Genomic DNA, 17,811 nt, shown 5'->3' on the forward strand with positions numbered 1-17,811 from the left:
GATACAAAATTAAACTTGAACTTGGTAGAATGCCAATTACTTTCTGTTATGGGCTGAATTGTATCCTCTTTCCTCCAAAATTCATATGTTGAAGTCCTAACCCCCTGGTACCTCAGAATGTGACTATACTTAGAGACAAGGTCTTTAAATAGGTGATTAAATTAAAATGAGGTACCTAGGGTGGGCCCTAAACCAATACGACCGCTGTCCTTATAAGAAGTAATTTAGACACAGACCTGTACAGAGGGGAGATCATGTGACGACACAGGGAGAAGAGGACCATGGGAAGTGAAGGAGAGAGACCTCAGAAGAAACCAAACCTGCCTACACGTTCATCTCAGACTTCCAGGCTCCAGAACTGTGAGATAAGAGATTTCTGTTGATTATGCCACCTAGTCTGTGGTACTTATTATTGCAGCCCAAGACAACTAATACTCCTTCCCCTTTTCTTTCTCCTCTGATTTGCAGAGAGGAGACTGTACAGGTGGCAAGGACACTCTTGTCTCCTACTCCTCTTAAGGGCCTCGCTGTCATTCATTTCCTTATCCCCAACCAGGGCAATCTCTAAATCCAAAGTGACAAGTAAGAACACCTCACAAATACCCTGAGGACCCCAACTATAAAACAGGGGACCAATGCCTGTCCCAAGACCTCTGACTTCCAAAACTATAGGAACTCTCTCTGCCTTTCCCAAATGCTCTCTACTAACCAGAAGTCAGCCTGCAAACAATTTTTAAGATACTTTTCCCAGAAACCATGTCTAAATTTCTCTTGCCTTAATACCTAAGGCTGGCTCAGATGCTTTAAGCCACATTAGTTCCCTCTCTTTTTAAAAGGAAAGGAGAGGTTGGGCACCAGAGAGCCTTGCACATTACAGAAACAAGTCCAGAGCAAGAGATTATCAGGGGCAAGAGGACTCCTAGTTGCCTCAAGATGATTACAAGTAATTACTTTCTACTTCACTGGAGAAGTTCATACAGGAGAGCCGAAGTCCTTTGTTAGTGCTGGGAGCCATGAACACCATAGCCTAATTTTTGTTCTCCATAGATAATGTTTAGCCTATAGCATAGGTAGGCATTGGGTCTGGCTCCAGGTGCTATGGTTTGAAGGAGACTGCATTGCACTCAGGGGAGGAACCACAGACTGAACCAGAGACTGGACTGTTGGCAGGAAGTCACCAGTGACAGAGGAGGCACAAGGGGGCACCTAGCCTGTGCTCATGTTCCAGCTCTGTTAGTTTCCTCCAGCTCTCAGTCTCGCTCTGGCCACCTCCCCAAGCCAACACAAGCTCGACACGGCTTTGCCTGGAGTGTCCTGAAACAAATGTGAAATCTATTAGAAGTAATACCCCCAAGCACTCCTGGGGTCAGCAAACAAGGCTCCTGGGTCCCCTCTGGACTGTGGTCATGGGGTGGGGGCTCCTGTCCAGGGTGCATTCCAGTGGCAGGGGACCACTAACACTCAGGCTAACACTCAAGCCTGCCAAGTCCCAGCCCCATGGAAGAAAAAGGAGAACAGACTGATGCAATTAGCCAGGCGAATGGGAACTTGTCAAACCATTTAGATAAGACAGCACTTGAATTTATTCAGTTCCCATTACCGGAGGGTGATTGTGCTCCCACCCCCTGCTGATTCTGCGGGCTGCACAGCATTTTCCTAGCAAGGAAGTAAGAAAAGGAAGGATGATTTCTCAGCCTACAAATTCCAGGGCTCCGCTGTTAAATCAGCATGCATGGTGCCTTCAACCAAGGGGTAATTTGACCTTAATGGAATCAAGGGACACATACTGTTGAGTGACTCTGTCACAGAATCTGAAACTCAATGATGAATATTTAAGTATCCAATTAATAACAATAAAATAAAATAAAATAAAATAAATAAAATAAAATAAAATAAAATAAAATAAAATAAAATAAAATAAAATAAGGTTCCTTATCCAGGTCAATCTTTCTTATACCTCTAACAACTTATTACACATTCACTTTGCTAATGGCTCTGTTTCAAGTACTGAGTCATGAGCACCTCAAGAGTCTATAGAGAATCTTATTCTTATCTCCTTTTTGGGGCCGAGAATAGTGTTGGACACAAAATGCAAACTCAGTAAGGGTTCATTAACTTTTTTTTTTTTTTGCTGCTTGCTTTTGAAAAAGTTTTCCCTGGAAAGGAGAAAATCCACTCTACCTGCTTCATTTAATAAAAAACACAACTCCATCCTCTCTCTGACCCCCACCCCCTCACCGAACTGAGAACACCAACAGGATCATCACAAGAATGTCCACAGAGGATCCAGTGGATCGATCATAGAAGACAGCAAAATTGCAGATGAGCTTCAAGGTTGGTAAATTCTTGTCCTGTTTTAAAATCTGAGCATATCTGTATATTCCCTAGGACTACTGTAACAAAATACCACAAATTCAGTGACTTGAAACAACAAATGTTTATTTTCTCACAGTTCTGAAGGCCAGAAGTCCAAAATCAAGGTGTCAGCAGGGCCAAAGCCCTCTGGAAGCTCAGAGAGAGCCCATGTCCCTCCTACTCTCTGGTGGCTGCTGACACTCCGTTGTGTGTGTCTGTATAACTGTACCTACACTCTGTACCTCTATCTGCCCATGCCCCTTTCCTGGGGTTCTGGTCACATCTCCCTCTCTCTTCTCAGGACACCTGCCACTGGACCTAGGGCTTACCCTAAATCCAGCATGAGCTCATCCTAAAATCCTTAACTTGTTTACATCTGCAAAGACTTTTTTTTTTTTTTTTGAGAAAGAGAACACATGCTAGTGCATGAGCAGAGGAGGAATGGAGAGAGGGAGAGAATCTTAAGCAGTCTCCATCCCCAGCAAAGAGCCTGACACGGAGCTCTACTCAGGGCTCTATCTCATGACTGAGAGATCATGACCCAAACTGAAATCAAGAGTTAGACCTTTAAACTACTGGACCACCCATGTGCCCCACAGAGACCCTATTTCCAAATAAGGTCACATTCACAGGTACTGGGGGTTTCCTAACTAGATATATCTAGTTTGGAGAATACTATTAAACCCACTAAAATTCGAAGTCAGAACATATCCTCTGTACCAGAAGACCCCATCTTCTTCCCAATGCTCTTCTTCATATTAATGGACTCATTTCCTACTCAGGACCCAGGCTGAACTCTTTGAGTCATGGTCAAGGGCGTTCACCTACTTGCTCCCCAGTTCCAATCAGCTCCATAATTCGCAGTGATTAAGTACAGTTCAATCAGCTCTATTCTACAAAAGTACTTATGCCTGTCCCCCGTTTTCCAGGCCTGATGCCTAACCAGCCTGCCCCCAGCTTGACTCTCCTGTCTCCTACCTGCTCTGCCAGCTTCCTTAACTACCATGCCCTACGCTGCTGCTTTCAACAGAGCCCAAGCATGCTGCAACCCTGTCCCCAAACTTTCAGTGGCATCTAACCAAATGAAGCCCAATCTCTGTACAGTTTAGCATCCAGGTACAGTAGAAGGAGCCCAAACCTACCCTCAGCCTTATTTTCCACTGCTCCCCTCCACTTGGTCCAGAGGCAGTGGAAGTAAATCATTGAGTGATCTTAAGTAGAACTCAAAGTTCCTCCAAGACTTTCAAGTCCCTCCGCCTAGGATTTATTAATTCAACAAGCTTCTATCTTGACTTATGTCCCCCTGTCCATGTCTTACACAGAATAGCTCAACTCAAAAGACAACTCATCTATGAGTCTTTAGTGAGTTTCATCAACCACATTGGACTTTTAAAATTTAAAAGTCTGCCAGACAGAGAGGCATGTTCTCTCCCCTCCCTGTAGAGACTTGAACACTTGTCACAAAACTTGCAACAGAGTCTGGGTAGAACTCTGCTTTACTCATGTCCATCTCCCCCATAATCTAGAACAGCTCCTTGCATGTCACATGTGCTCAGAAATAGCTGATCAATAAAAGTTATATTGAGGGGCACCTGGGTGGCTCAGCCGGTTAAGCATCTAACTTGATTTTGGCTGGGGTCATGATCTCATGGTTTGTGGGATCAAGCCCTGCGTCTGGCTCCACACTGACAGTGCAGAGCCGTCATCTTGGGATCCTCTCTCTCTGTCTCTCTCCCCCTCTCTCTTCCCCTCCATTACTCATGGCTCTCTCTCAAAATAAATACACTTAAGAAAAGATACATCAAGGAAATAATATAGTCTCTGCCTTCAAGCAGGTTACATTTGAGGACAGGGACACACAAAGATGGGTAACAAAGGCTAATACAATATTATACACATCATAGAAGCAATATAGATGAAATTCTGTGGGAAATACAGAAAGGGAATTTTAAAAAGGAAAGGAGTTTCCTAGAAGAAGTAGAACCTAAGAGAGATCTTGAAGAATAAACAATGAGTAAAAAGTGGTTCGTCAGGAAAGAGAATAAAGTACAGAAGCAGCAGCATCTGTACAAGAGCCCAGGGAAAGCAAACAGCATTTTCCAGCTTCCATGAAGAACAGAGCTTTCTGGCCCACTGACTGACTGAATGGTGGGTAACGGAAGACAAGGCTAGAAAGGTAGGCCAGCATCTCGAATACTATGCCAAGGAATTTGAAATGGACTCTGTAGGAGATGGGCATCATGGAAGGCTTTCAAACAGGTGTGATGTGGTCACATCCACATCTTTATTTTTTTTATTTATTTATTTATTTTTTTTTACATCCACATCTTTAGATGAGCACTTATACAGTACTACAGGACCTGAACTGGATAGGTATCAGAATCATCTGTAGAATTCCAAAATTGCTTAATATAGAAGGAAAGTACACGTAATATGACAATTCTCCATTCGCAATAAAATCACGTTGATGCTTCGCCATTTTGGCTTTAGAATTTTTAAGATAAATAAGACAAATATTCTTGAGCTCCTTTTCGCTCCCTTCCCCAGAAATAAACACTTCCCTTTAGTGCATATCCTTCTGGTCCATGTTGATACAAAGAAAGAAACACGTAGATACATGTGTATGTCCATAAAAACTATATAATACTGCTTTTTGTGTTAAAATCACAATACATTTAGCAAATATTGCTCTAAATTTGCCTTACTCACTGGAAGAATCTTTAAAAATTCAGATCCCTGCATCTCACCTAGATCTAATGAATCACAGTCCCTGAGCAGAGGTGTCTAGAAATATGAAGTTTTTAAAAACTTCCTGTTCATTTTGATGTCACCAGACCTGGACTGGGGAGTCATGGGAGTAGAAGATGAACCAAAGAGAAGATCAAGCAGAGGTAGGAAGAACAGCAAGAATGATAATTCAAGCAGGGGTGACGCAGTCCTAAGCAAGGTCAATGCAAATGTTAACAAAAGACAGGAGACATAGAACTACCCTACAATCCAGCAATTGTACTACTAGGTATTTATCCAAAGGATACAGGAGTGCTGATTTGAAAAGGCACATGTGCTATATTTATAGCAGCACTATCAACAATAGCCAAATTATGAAAAGAGCCCAAACGTCCATTGACTGATGGAGAAAAATGTGGTATATATACACAAATGAATATTATTCAGCAATGAAAAAAAGAAATCTTGCCATTTGCAACAACGTGGATGGAACTAGAGGGTATTATGCTTAGCAAAACAAATCAGGCAGAGAAGGACAAATGTCATATGATTTCACTCATAAATGGAATTTGAAAAACACAACAGATAAATGTAGTGTAAGGGAAGGAAAATAAGATAAAAACAGAGGGAGGCAAACCATAGGAGACTCTTAGATACAGAGAACTGAGGGTTGCTGGAGGGGAGATGAGTAGGGGGATAGGTTAAATGGGTGATGGGTATTAAGGAGAGCACTTTGTGGGATGAGCACTGGGTGTCATATATAAGAAATGAATTATAGCATTCTACTCCTGAAGCCAAGACAACACTGTTGTTGACTAAATTGAATTAAAAAAAAAAAAGACAGGGGACAGACTGTGATACCCTGTGGAGGTAAAAGCAATAGAAACTTGCAATGAATTAGAATCTGGGGTGAGAAGTTGTAAGTAAAAAATGGCCCTAAGGATTTTAACTTGAATGAGTTGGAGGACAGTGACATGCTTAACAAAAATGGAAAACACAGAAACCAAAGAGCTGCCCGTGGGAGAAAAGATGGATTTGGTTTTAGACATGTGCATCTGAGATTTCTGCAGATTCTTCACATAAGTATCTCTAACAAGCATTGATAGGAGCTAGATTAAATCAAGGGAGAAGGTTGGGGATCTTAACACAGATCCAGGATTCCCTACTTACAAGTAACAGCCGTGCACTTGGAGCTGGATAGGTTTGTTTCAGAAGAGAGAGAAGAGACCCTTGGGCATGTCCTTCAGGGATGCATGTATTTAGGGCAGAGCACATGAAGAGCAAGCTGATGAGACAGAGAAGTGGCCAGGAGTAGAAGGGCCACCGGAATCAGGAAGCCACAGGAAGGCTCAAGGGTCAAGAATCCACCATGACCTGAGTGTGATAAAGAGGAGGACCAAGAGAGATTGCAAAATTGGACAATCAGGACCTTCCACGGAGTAGTAGCAATCATGGCGGGAGAGGTCACAGTGTGACATGGCCTGAAAAATACCAGAAGCAGCAACATTAAGCTACTCTTCAGTGTTGAAACTTGCAGTCAAAAAAAAAAAAAATAGTGGAGGGATAATTATTTTAGGGTTTAAAACAGGAGATCTGAGTATATAGAATATGAGAAAGGAACCAGCAGTAAAGAAACTGAAAAGATCTTATTTCTGTAGAATTCTTCAGAGATTCAATGCCTGAGGACACCCAGTAGCAAGAAGGCAGGGGCCAATCCCAGGTTGAAAACAGCAATTATTTAAAAGCAGAGCAATTTAGACCTTTGGAGCATCTCCTCATCTCCTACAGAAGACTAGGGCTTTGTATTTTGGAAAAATTTAACAAGAAGATTCTCTGGATTCAGAAGTGTTGGGCACACTGAACAGTGGGATGAAGTATAAAACTGAAAACTGGGAGTTTAGCAATAATCTACATACTAAAAAAGCTGCTCCTATAACAGTAGCATCCAACTATAGGAAGACATGCATTCTCCCTCCCGGTCTCCCTTCATGTCCCACCCCACCCCTCCTCCCTTGTTGACTGGATCATTCTTCTTTGAAAAAGAGAAGCATCTGTATATACTCCTCACCCATTCACACTGAATTTTCAGTCAAGGATCACCACACATTTGAGGAAAGCCTCCCACGTGAAAAAGTGAAGTGAAACTAAACAAACACATCACATGGAACTGAGACCTTATGGAAGATGAAGACTCTAGAACTATCTAGAAACTACAGTGGCCTGGAGAGAGATTAATTTGGCCACTTTTTTTTTCCGTTAAAGAAATGAATTTTTTAAAAACACACACACACAAATCTGTATTTCTAACTTGTCTTACAAAATTAAAAGGCCTGGCAGTTCTAGACTCACGTGGAGCCTGGAGCTAAGAGCAAGAAAGAGACAGGCCAAGGAAGTATGAGCCTAGACATTCTTTCGAGGAGAGCACTCAGAGGTATTACCAGATTCACAAAGGGGTCTATGACTCAAAAAAAAGGTAAGAGCCTTGAAATAGGCCCTCTTCCTTTCTCAACATCTTCTAGGGAAAATCTAACAGTTTAGAGTGTACCTAAAAGCTTTTTAGAAGGAATATCCAAGATTTGATGTGTTAAATCAACTTCTCACATGCAGCTACCCAGTTCAAAAGAGAAAATGCAGAGCACTCCAGGGAATGTGAGGAATTGGAACCTTGCATACAGATATTACCCTATCACTGCTTGCACACTGAAACTACATAGATTAATGGGTCAGGAGAGGTCTGCTCTTGCAGCCATCTAGAAATATCCTAAAGGAAAAAGGAAGAATTGCAAGTACTCACAGCTCAAACACGTGACTACTAACATCACTGACTTGATTAGAGAAGAACACACACACACACACACACACACACACACACACACACACACACACACACACACGGGCTCATGTGCATACATTTGCAATCAGCCAAACCTGCTTTACCCAATCCTAAGGCTTCCTGTCGTCAGACAATTTGTTCTGACTGGAGGTAATCACAATACATACATAAATTCTGCCAAATAAGAATTAATTTAAATTCTGTTCAAAGCTTTTCAAGAGATAGAAAGGCTGCCCTTCAGAGATACCTTCTCCTGGGCTAATGAGTTGAATTACTCTGTTTATCACAAGCCAAAGGTAACTTGGTAGTTATACTGAAAAAAATTCTTTCTCAAATTCCTTCACCATGGGTTTCTGCTTTGCTTTGTTTTGAATGTACAGAGTTATGGGCCACAAAACGATCCCCAAAGCTCCTAGAAGCAGAATAGGCATTGGGGGCTCAGGCACAGTAATTCTCAAACAGAATTTGAGTCAATGGTTGGGAGGAAGGAACCATTAAGAACCTGGGATTGTGCACCTTCCCGTGCAGAGTCCTGGTCCAAGACTGAGTGGGAGAAGCCTTTCACCTGCCCATCACCCAGCATTACCACTGGTGAGATGGGGCCTCAGAAAGAGGTCTGTATTCCACATTCGGTTCTAGAACTTTCCATGTGGGCACCCCCAGTTTCTCTCCCTACTAGACAATGTTGCTAGGAAGTCTAAGAGATAATAGTCTTTAAAAAAAAAAAAAAAAAAAAAAAAAAAAAAAAAAAAAAAAGCTCTGTATCACTTTGAAAAATGTTCCTAGGGCCAGCAAGTTAGTGTGAGGGTCTCCCACAGCTACCAGTCCAAAAGTCTCTAATGGCTCGTTTGTTACTTCAGGGATTTTCCTGGAGTTGTTTTTCCTTCACATCCTTGGGGTCATTAATATTTGAGTGTTTCAGGAATGGCTCCAAAAGCCACAGTTCTCATAGGACAGTCTCAAGCTCAGAGGGTCTACAAAATCTGGGGGTTTTCTTACCCCTAATGTGATTGTAACATTTTACTTAAATCCTTCCAGCAATTTCCCATTGCTCCTCAGAGAAAAGAGAAACTCCTTTCACACAGCCTGGCATGGCCCGGCCACATACACCCAATCTCCACCCCAACCGCTCTCCTTGGTGCTCTATCTGCTCTGGTCACATTGGCCTCCTCCCTGACCTTCACCTTTTCCATGTTCCACCCTACCACAAAGCCTTTGGACATGGTGTCCCCCAATCTAGAAAGCTCTCCCATCTCTTTCTCTTGCCCTTAGCTCTTACCAGTCCTTCCTATTTCAGTTTGTGAGCCATTTTGCCTGGAAAGCCTTCTCCAACCTCTCTCACTGTGCTCAACTCTATCTAGTAAAGGCTCTCAAAGAAGTCTACTTTTCATTCTCCTGGGAGTGCTTAACACAGTTGCAATTTTACATTTGCTAGTATGATGAAGTGATTAATATCCATCTCTGGCACTGGATTTTAAGCTCTGTGAGAGGACAGACCATGTCTGTTCTTGTTCACCCCTATACCCCCTTGGCACAGACTAGAAGCTTAGTAAATATCACATGGACGCACAGGAGGAGGAACACACAACCTCAGCAGGACTAGCTCCTTGCCTCTCTCCACTCTCTTACTTTTACTTGTGGTAATAGGTTTCCTCTGCCCAGAAGGTTCTGCCCCCATTCCACCTGCTGCTTCTTCAGAGGTCCGCCTTTTCTGTTACTAGAAACTAAGCCTCGTGTACCTTCTCTGATTCCATCAAGTCTACCCCCAATTTCCCTTTGTGTGACTGTCATCTCCACTTTCACTGGTCACCCCCCACACACACACTTTTGGACTAGACTGCCACACTGTGGAGTGCAGTACCCAGCTTCCTGACCAGGTCGTGAAGGGTGGAGAATGCCAGCTTCAGACAAAGCAGAGTTGCCGCTTCACATGAAAAGTCACCAACATGAAAAGGACACAAAGTGAGGCCAGCAGATAAACCCATTCTCCTTTCTCCCTCCTAGGAACATTTGGAGGGATAGCCCCTCTGTGGAACCCTCCTAGAGAAGTGCTGGGCCAGGTGAACAAGCTACTGGGAGACAGATACAGTTCTTCATGGCTTGTGGAAAGGTACCAGCCAGCACACCCCAGCAGCACCTCCATCCCTGTCCCACTGCTCTTCCCTGGTGCCCACACCTGGAGCTTGCGTCTTCCAAATAAATTACTGACACCTTGATCCTTCTCCATCCTGCTTTCTCGAGCATCCAGACCGACATCCTCTGATAACCCCTGTATCCCCGAAAGACACAAAATGCACCTGGAGCCCAAGAACACAGTACTTTGAGAGGAGCTTCTCACTACACATCAAAGGAGAGAACAAAGCTATTGTAATCCTGGCCTGGATTAACAGAAGGGAATTCACAATCCCTCTGCTTGATTCTGCACTGGTCAGACCCAGCATCAGCAGGACTGACTGCGGTTTTGAGAAATCCACTTTAAAACAGTTTCTCAGGGTCCCTGGGTGGCTCAGTTGGTCAGGTGTCCGAATTCAGCTCAGGTCACGATCTCACGGTTCGTGAGTTCAAGCCCTGCGTCAGGCCCTGTGCTGACAGCTCAGAGCCTGGAGCCTGCTTTGGATTCTGGGTTCCCCTCTCTCTTTACCTCTCCCCCACTTGTACTCGGTCTCTCTCTCTCTCTCAAAGAGACATAAACATTAAAAATATTAAAAAAAATTTTTCTCAACATTTTTGAATGACGGACCTCTTAGAGATTCTAATGACAGGTTCATGAACCCTATGTCCAGGTCAACACGAGTGCATCGGTTGGCTTTCACTTTAGGGGTTCTCAGAACCCCTGAAGCCCCAGCCATAGATTTAAGAAACCCTGCTTTAGAGAAACAGAGAGAAAAAGGAATACAATCAATACACAGCAACAAGAACAACTGAAGCCATGTTTTCTAAGGAGCAGATGAAAGAATAAGTCTTAAAAGGAAAAAAAAAAATCAGAGGAGGAAAAGAGGAAAGTTGGTATATTTGAAGGCATACCAAGTGGAAGGACTCAGATGTTTAGTTCTGCAATTCCTCATATGGGGGTTACTTCCTTGACATCCCCAGTCTGATCTAGCTGTGTCCATGTAGCCCACAAGTGTGCTGCAATTCTAACCCATAAAACACTAGGCTATTATCTAAAGGGGCAGATAGGGGCTCTGCTTTAGCCAGAAGCACCCCCCAAAAAAGCAGTGGTGGGGGACCCCATACCCATCTCTGTATGCTCTTTGCCTTATAAAAATCATTCTCAGCTCATGGGCCACTGAAAAACAGATGGCAGGATAGCCTGGGTCCCACGGGCCACGGTTGGTCATCCCCTGCACTAGGCTGCAGCCACTGAAGCATCAGTGCCCCCCCCCCAAACTGGGAGCTCCCCCAGGGCGAAAGGCATAACTTATTTCACCCAAGGGTCCCAGTCCTAACAGTGACAGGTACACAGTCCAAGCTTAATATATGCATATCAAGTGAAAAATCCTGCTCATCTTTCAAGACTGAGCTCAGGTGATACCTCCACAGAGACAACCCTCACTCTCCAGGTTGAACGGATCTCACCTCACCTGGCAGTGCCTGCTGACCACCATCAGGCCCCCACCTAGGCTGTGGCTGTGTGCTGTCCACCTGCTGAAGAGATCGAAGATGAGCGGCTTGGGCAGAAAAAACAGAATTCTGTTCTTGCCAATCCTCAGGCTGGTTTCTCACTTTATATGTGAAATATAAAACAAGTACTCACTATGTGTTTCCATGAAGTAGCCTTTTTAAAAGTCCCATCAAAAGTGGGGATGGCTCCAAGAAATCCATTAAATATTCTTGTGCAGCTGTTCACATCTTAGCATTTCATTAGTTATCATTGCAATTTTAAAAACAATTAAACTCTGTGGGTGTTATTTACTGCCTCTCATGATGATTCCATCTTTCTGCTCCTCAAAAGAGAATCAGACAGAGAAATCAGGGTCTAGAAACTACCGGCATTGAAAAGACAAGTTTTTGTCACACACAGTTAATTTCCTTTGCCATTCTTGTGGGGTGATTTGAGAAAACATCATTCTGTAGTTTCATAAGACAAATTTCTAAAACCATCAAACAGGATAGCCAAAACTTGGTTGGTGTAGACTTGTGGTTTTTACTGACATCCTCTGTACAGGAAGACCAAGAACAGCCATTTCCCACCAAACATCCTATTGCCCTGATGAAAAATTCAATGGCATTTATGTTCTGAAAACCCAATCGGAACCAAAATTTACATGACACTAGCCAAGAAGCTGGGATGCAAAAACCAAGGGGAGTTAAAGTGTGTTGATGTTCTTGTTTTATCAGAAAGACAGCTACTCTTTGACTTTATGAATAATTTTAAAAGACCAGAGATAGTCCACAAATGTAACGTGGCATCCTAGATGGAGTCCTGGGACAGATAAAAGACATTAGGTAAAAACCAAGGAAATGTGAATAAATATGGACTTTAGTTAATTATAACTTATCATTGGCTCATTAATTTTGATGGATGTACCACATTAATGTAAGACAGTAATAACAGCAGGAAGTAGGTGTAGGGTACATGGGAACTCACTGCACTATCTTTTCACCTTTTCTATACATCTAGAACTTAAAGTAAAATGTTAATTTTTAGAAACAGAAGTCCCTAAAGAAAACAATTAAGATCTGTAAATTTTAATCAATCAAGTAGAGAGAGAAAGGATGAATTTGAGAGTTTTAGTCCAAGAAAATGTAGGAAATAAGAAAAGTATATCAATGGGGTGTACAGATGGGTAAGCCTATCACCCAGCAAACAGAAAAGTGGCAAAAATAAGGAATGTTAAGGATGCAGTATCTCTTATTTCCCTGATTAAATGCTGGGATGCCACCCTCCAACTCCCTTCACCCTCCTAATTTTTTTCACTCATATCACAGGTAGTTGATTAGTGACTTGTGATTAGGTCAACCGAGTAAGAAATGTTAACTGAGTCTCAAGTAGAAGACCTTCAGAAAATGCTATGGGACCTCATTCCCAGAAAAAGCAAGGACCTTCCTCAGTTGCGCCCCCGCAGACCTAGCACGGCCTGCAGATGGCAGGTGCCTCACAAACATGTGGAGAGATTAGCTAGGCAATCCCCTGGCTGGGCAATGAACTCACCTGGGGAGCTCTTAATGAAGACCAAAGCCCAGAGGCACACCAACAGATTCTAATTTGATTGGTCTGGAGTGGGGGCTAAAACATCAGTATTTTTTAAAAAGCATCCCAGGAGTTCTAACATGCAGCAGGGTTGAGTATATACGATAAGCCTAGAAGATGAACTAGAGCAGGGCAAGCCTGGGTATTAAGAGATCAGTTAATTTTTTACGGATGTGGGAATTTCAAATCATTACTATTTTCTCTTCCTCCACAGCGTAATTCACTGTGTTTCTCTCCATCAGCTGACACGTGTAGTCTGCTTTTAAGGGTGTAAGGAGGGGACATCGCAGTCACCTAACCCCCAAGGTCTATTGGACGGTCAGATAAGAAGTGCTCCCTATAAATTCAGATACTATTTTAGTCCTCAAAGAGGAGAAATATATTCTGGGGTAAAAACTTTTAAAAATGTACTCACCCTCCCTCAACAATTGATAGAGCAACTAGACAAAATATTGGCAAGGATATAGAGGAATATAAAAGGACAATATCATCAACCAACAGAATCTAACAGACATTTATAGAACACTCCAACCCAAAACAGAACACCCATTCTTTTCAAATTCTCATGAAGCACAGACCAAGAGAGACCAGATCATGGAATATAAAACAAGCTTCTACAAACTTTTAAGATTTTATATCAGCCAGAGCATATTCTCCAACCACAATAAATCAAACCAGAAACCAGTAACAGAAAAATACCAGGAAAATACTCAAATAATTGAAAACTAAATAACATAGTTTTAAATAATCCACTGGTCAGGGGTGCCTGGGTGGCTCAGTCAGCTGAACATCTAACTTCAGCTCGGATCATGATCTCATCTCAGTGCTCATGAGTTCAAGCCCCACGTCAGGCTCTGTGCTGACAGCTCAGAGCCTGGAGCCTGATTTGGATTCTGTGTCTCCCTGTGTCTCTGCCCCTCCCCTACTCACTCACTCTCCACTCACTCTCCTCTCTCTCTCTCTCTCTCTCTCTCTCTGAAAAATAAACATTAAAAGTAAATAATCTGCTGGTCAAAGACAAAGACTTAAAGGAAATATTAAAATATATTTAACTGAATGAAAATGAAAATACAATATATTAAAATCTGCACAACAGTTAAAGCAGTTCAGAGAGGAAAATTCATAGTATTAAATACAAATATTAGAAAAGGTCGCAAATCACTCTAAGCCCCCACCTCAAGATTCTAGAAAAAGAGCAGTATAAACCCAGAGCAAGCAGAGAGAAGGAAATGATAAACTAAGAGCAGAAATCACTCAGGGACCCATAGGGAACCAGGAAGGCAGGGATTGTAGCGATGCAGCTGCAAACCAAGGAATGCCAACAACTTCCAGGAAACTACCAGCAGCAAAGATAACCCAAGAAAGGATTCCTCCCCCAGCCTTCAGAGGGAACAAGGCTGAAACCTTGATTTCAGACTTCTAACCTCCAGAACTGTGAGAGAATAAATTTCTAGGGTTTTGAGCCACCCAGTTGGTGGCACATTGTTACAGTGCCCTAGAAAACTAAATGAGCTTCTAATGCGGTGTGTGGGGGTGGGGTGGGGGTGGGGGATCAGATCAATCCAGCAAAAGCTAGAAACTATTTTTTAAGTAGCAAAAGGGGAAAAAGGGCTTTATATAACAGATACAAAATACAGCAGAAAAAAATTCAGTGTATCAGTAATTCAGAAATTATGACCCTATTAAACTCATCTATCAGAATACAAAATGCTAAATGGGTTTACAAATGTGATTCATTTATAGTCTTCAATGAACATTTTTGGAATATCAGAACAAAGTGATAGAAAGTATGTAAGAATGTGAAAAAAGATACCAAAACCACATGAAGAGAGAAAAAGCTGGTGTAACAATATTAATATCTAAGACAAAAAGAAAACAATTCATGCTTAGAATACCCCAAGAAGAAATAACTACAATGTTCCTAAACTACATAGCCTACAAAAATATCCATCGAAAGCTGACAACTGTAAGGACAAATGGAAAGATGTATTGAGTGGTAGATGTTCTCTTCTGAAAGAGGTAATCTGAGAAAATATGCAGAAAACAAATAGTAGGGTTAGAGACAATGTGAACTTTGCCAGTAAGATTAATCTAAAAATGTGCTCAAAACCCTATTCCCAACGAAACAAATTCACTTTTCTTTTTAAAGCATGGGGGAGCATTTATAACATTATCCATGTACTAGGTTTCCAAGAAGTCTCAACAGACTTCAAAGAATCCTGGTCATACACACCACATTCCTTGACCAAAATACGATATTGTTTATCTCTGGGGCACCTGGCTGGCTCTTCAGTAGAGCATGCAACTCTGGATCTTGGGGTTGTAAGTTCCAGCCCCACACTGGGTGTGGAGATTACTTAAAATCTTGAGGAAACAAAACTACAATATTGTTTATCTCTGAATTCAACTTCACTCTAAGAGAAATGCAAATTAAACTACAATAAAATAGCACTTTCTGCCTATATTAGAAACACAAAATAGGGCAAAACAAGGTGTTGGTTAGGTTGTAAGAAAACATGAACTCTCCGCCAGGGTGAGAATGAAAATTGATATGATTTGGCAGTATCTATCAAAATTTAAAATGCACATTTGCCCTGTGCCCACCAATCCATTCCCAGGATTTTCTCCCTATAGATACTTACAAATGTGCAAAAACAGAAGAGTGTGCAAGGATTTTCATCACAGTATTGATTGTTACCACAAAAGACATAAAAACCTTAATGTCCATCAATGTGGGAATGATTAAACTATGGTCTTGTCAGATAACCGAATATTAACAGAATGAGGCAATGCAATGTTTATGATATGGAAGAGTTCTAATATCTGCAAGATGTGAAACAATGTGTACAGTCACATCATTAAACTTTTTTTTTTTAATAGAGGGGAAGGGTATTTGTTAGAAGGTGGAGGAGGGTCAGTAATGTAATGTATCCTCCAGACTGAGAAGGTTCTTTAAAGCCAAAAAACAAAGCAAGCCATTCCGTACTGTTTACACAGTTTTGTTCAGGGTAACTCGCAGACAGGGGCAATATGGCAGGTGGGTGGGCAGGAGGCGGTAATATGTGGCTATTCTCTGCCCCTATTCTCGGCACCCAACTTTTATGGAGCTAGAGACATGATGGTGAGGTCACAGGCTAGTTCTCTAAAGTGGCACCACCTGTGCCTCTGAGGTGAGACCAGGATGGAGGGCCAAAGACAGAGTCAGTGTTGTCAACGCTACTTGCAAGTCTTCACATTCTAGAAACACACCCCACTAACACAGTCTGCTAACAGTAGTTGTTTCTGTAAGTACGGAGAGACAGGGAAGATTTAATTTCACTAAAAGATGGTATCTGCATTTTTATGATGTTCATATTACTATTCAAATAAATAGGCAGAAAGCTTTTAGTCACATTATTCATTTAAAATACAGCACCTAGGGGCACCTGGGTGGCTCAGTTAAGTGTCCAACTCTTGATCTCAGCTCAGGTCATCATCTCATGGTACCACAGTTTAGCCTCACATCCGGCTCCCTCACTAACAGCACGGAGCCTGCTTGGGATTCTGTCTTTCTCTCTGTCTCTCCTCTGTGCTCACTCGCGCTCATGCTCGCTCTCTCTCTCTCTCTAAATAAATTAACTTTTAAAAAATACTGCATCTAAATAAAATGAAGTCTCTAGTGATAATCCTAATAAACTGTAGAAATTCCAAATTCCTTTGCACATTCCCTTTAAATTCCTTCTTTTGATGAACTGTCAAGGCTAACATGTCTGTGCAATTAAACCAGTGAACATGTTCAACAAGGTTTCCAAGAGGTTCATTATCTGACTGGTATATGTAAAGGTGCTCAGTCAAAAACTGCAAAACAGAACCAGTACAAACAAATGGAAGACTGCTTCCTTTCATTCAAAACCAACTTGATGAATCCTGGCTACCTTTCTGATCTCTTTCCCCTGCCTACTCCCAAAAAAAACATATCAAGTACTTTCTGGCCCTGCCTCAGGACCTTTGCATGTGCTATCCTGTTTCCTGGAATGATCCTATCCCCTTACACCCCCACTAAACAATACATGGCTTACTCCTTGGATTCACTGAGATCTCTGCTCCAATGTCACCTATTCAGAAAGGTCTTCCATGACCAGCTGATCTAAAACAATACTACCTTCCCAGACCCTCTGTATCTCCCTATCAGCTTTATTTCTTTTTTCCTTACTTATCACTACCAGACATGATTTCACTACTTATTTGTTTGCTTCCCACACTAGAAGATAAGCTCCATGAAGGCAGGGTTAACTGCTACCCACCAGTGCCTCGTAACACACAGTAGGCACTAAATGAATGTCACATAAATAAAATTTGCAGATGGTAAACCTATAGCATAAATTTATGTTCTAGCTATAAATCTCACATTTCTCTCACATATATTTATTTTTTCCACCTGTAGCTTTTTCTCCTTCTATGCATAGCCAATGATCAAAACTGGGGCAAACAAAGGAAACTTCTCCCTGGAGAAACAGCAGACTCAAGAACAGAGAAAGAACTTATACCATGATTCTGGATTTTGTTGAAAGTCGCCAGGCTAATATGTTACAAGTTCAGAATCAGCATTTATTTTCTCAGTCATCCAATCATAAAAGTTAGGGGAATCCTTTTCAGACAGTATGAGGAATAAAAACCCAATGCTACAAAAGGATTCTAAAACAAGGCTAAGTTTGAAGAAGTT

At 42.0% G+C, this 17,811-nt stretch overlaps 1 protein-coding gene across 10 annotated transcripts in view; it reads right to left on the reverse strand.

Annotated features, from left to right (window-relative positions):
* The window catches only part of LYPD6B (LY6/PLAUR domain containing 6B), a 175,947-nt gene that overhangs the window by 55,617 nt on the left and 102,519 nt on the right, over positions 1-17,811 (reverse strand). The window contains exon 1 of one of the 10 annotated variants that reach the window (XM_047871514.1): positions 11,500-11,557. The exons of the other annotated variants lie outside the window; for them this stretch is intronic. The gene's annotated coding sequence lies outside the window, so the exon portion shown is untranslated. Of the gene's footprint in view, positions 1-11,499; positions 11,558-17,811 lie in introns of those variants that run through there. 10 annotated transcript variants of the gene reach the window in all.

This window comes from Prionailurus viverrinus, chromosome C1 (assembly GCF_022837055.1).
Source record: "Prionailurus viverrinus isolate Anna chromosome C1, UM_Priviv_1.0, whole genome shotgun sequence".
NCBI classification, from domain to species: Eukaryota; Metazoa; Chordata; class Mammalia; order Carnivora; family Felidae; genus Prionailurus; species Prionailurus viverrinus.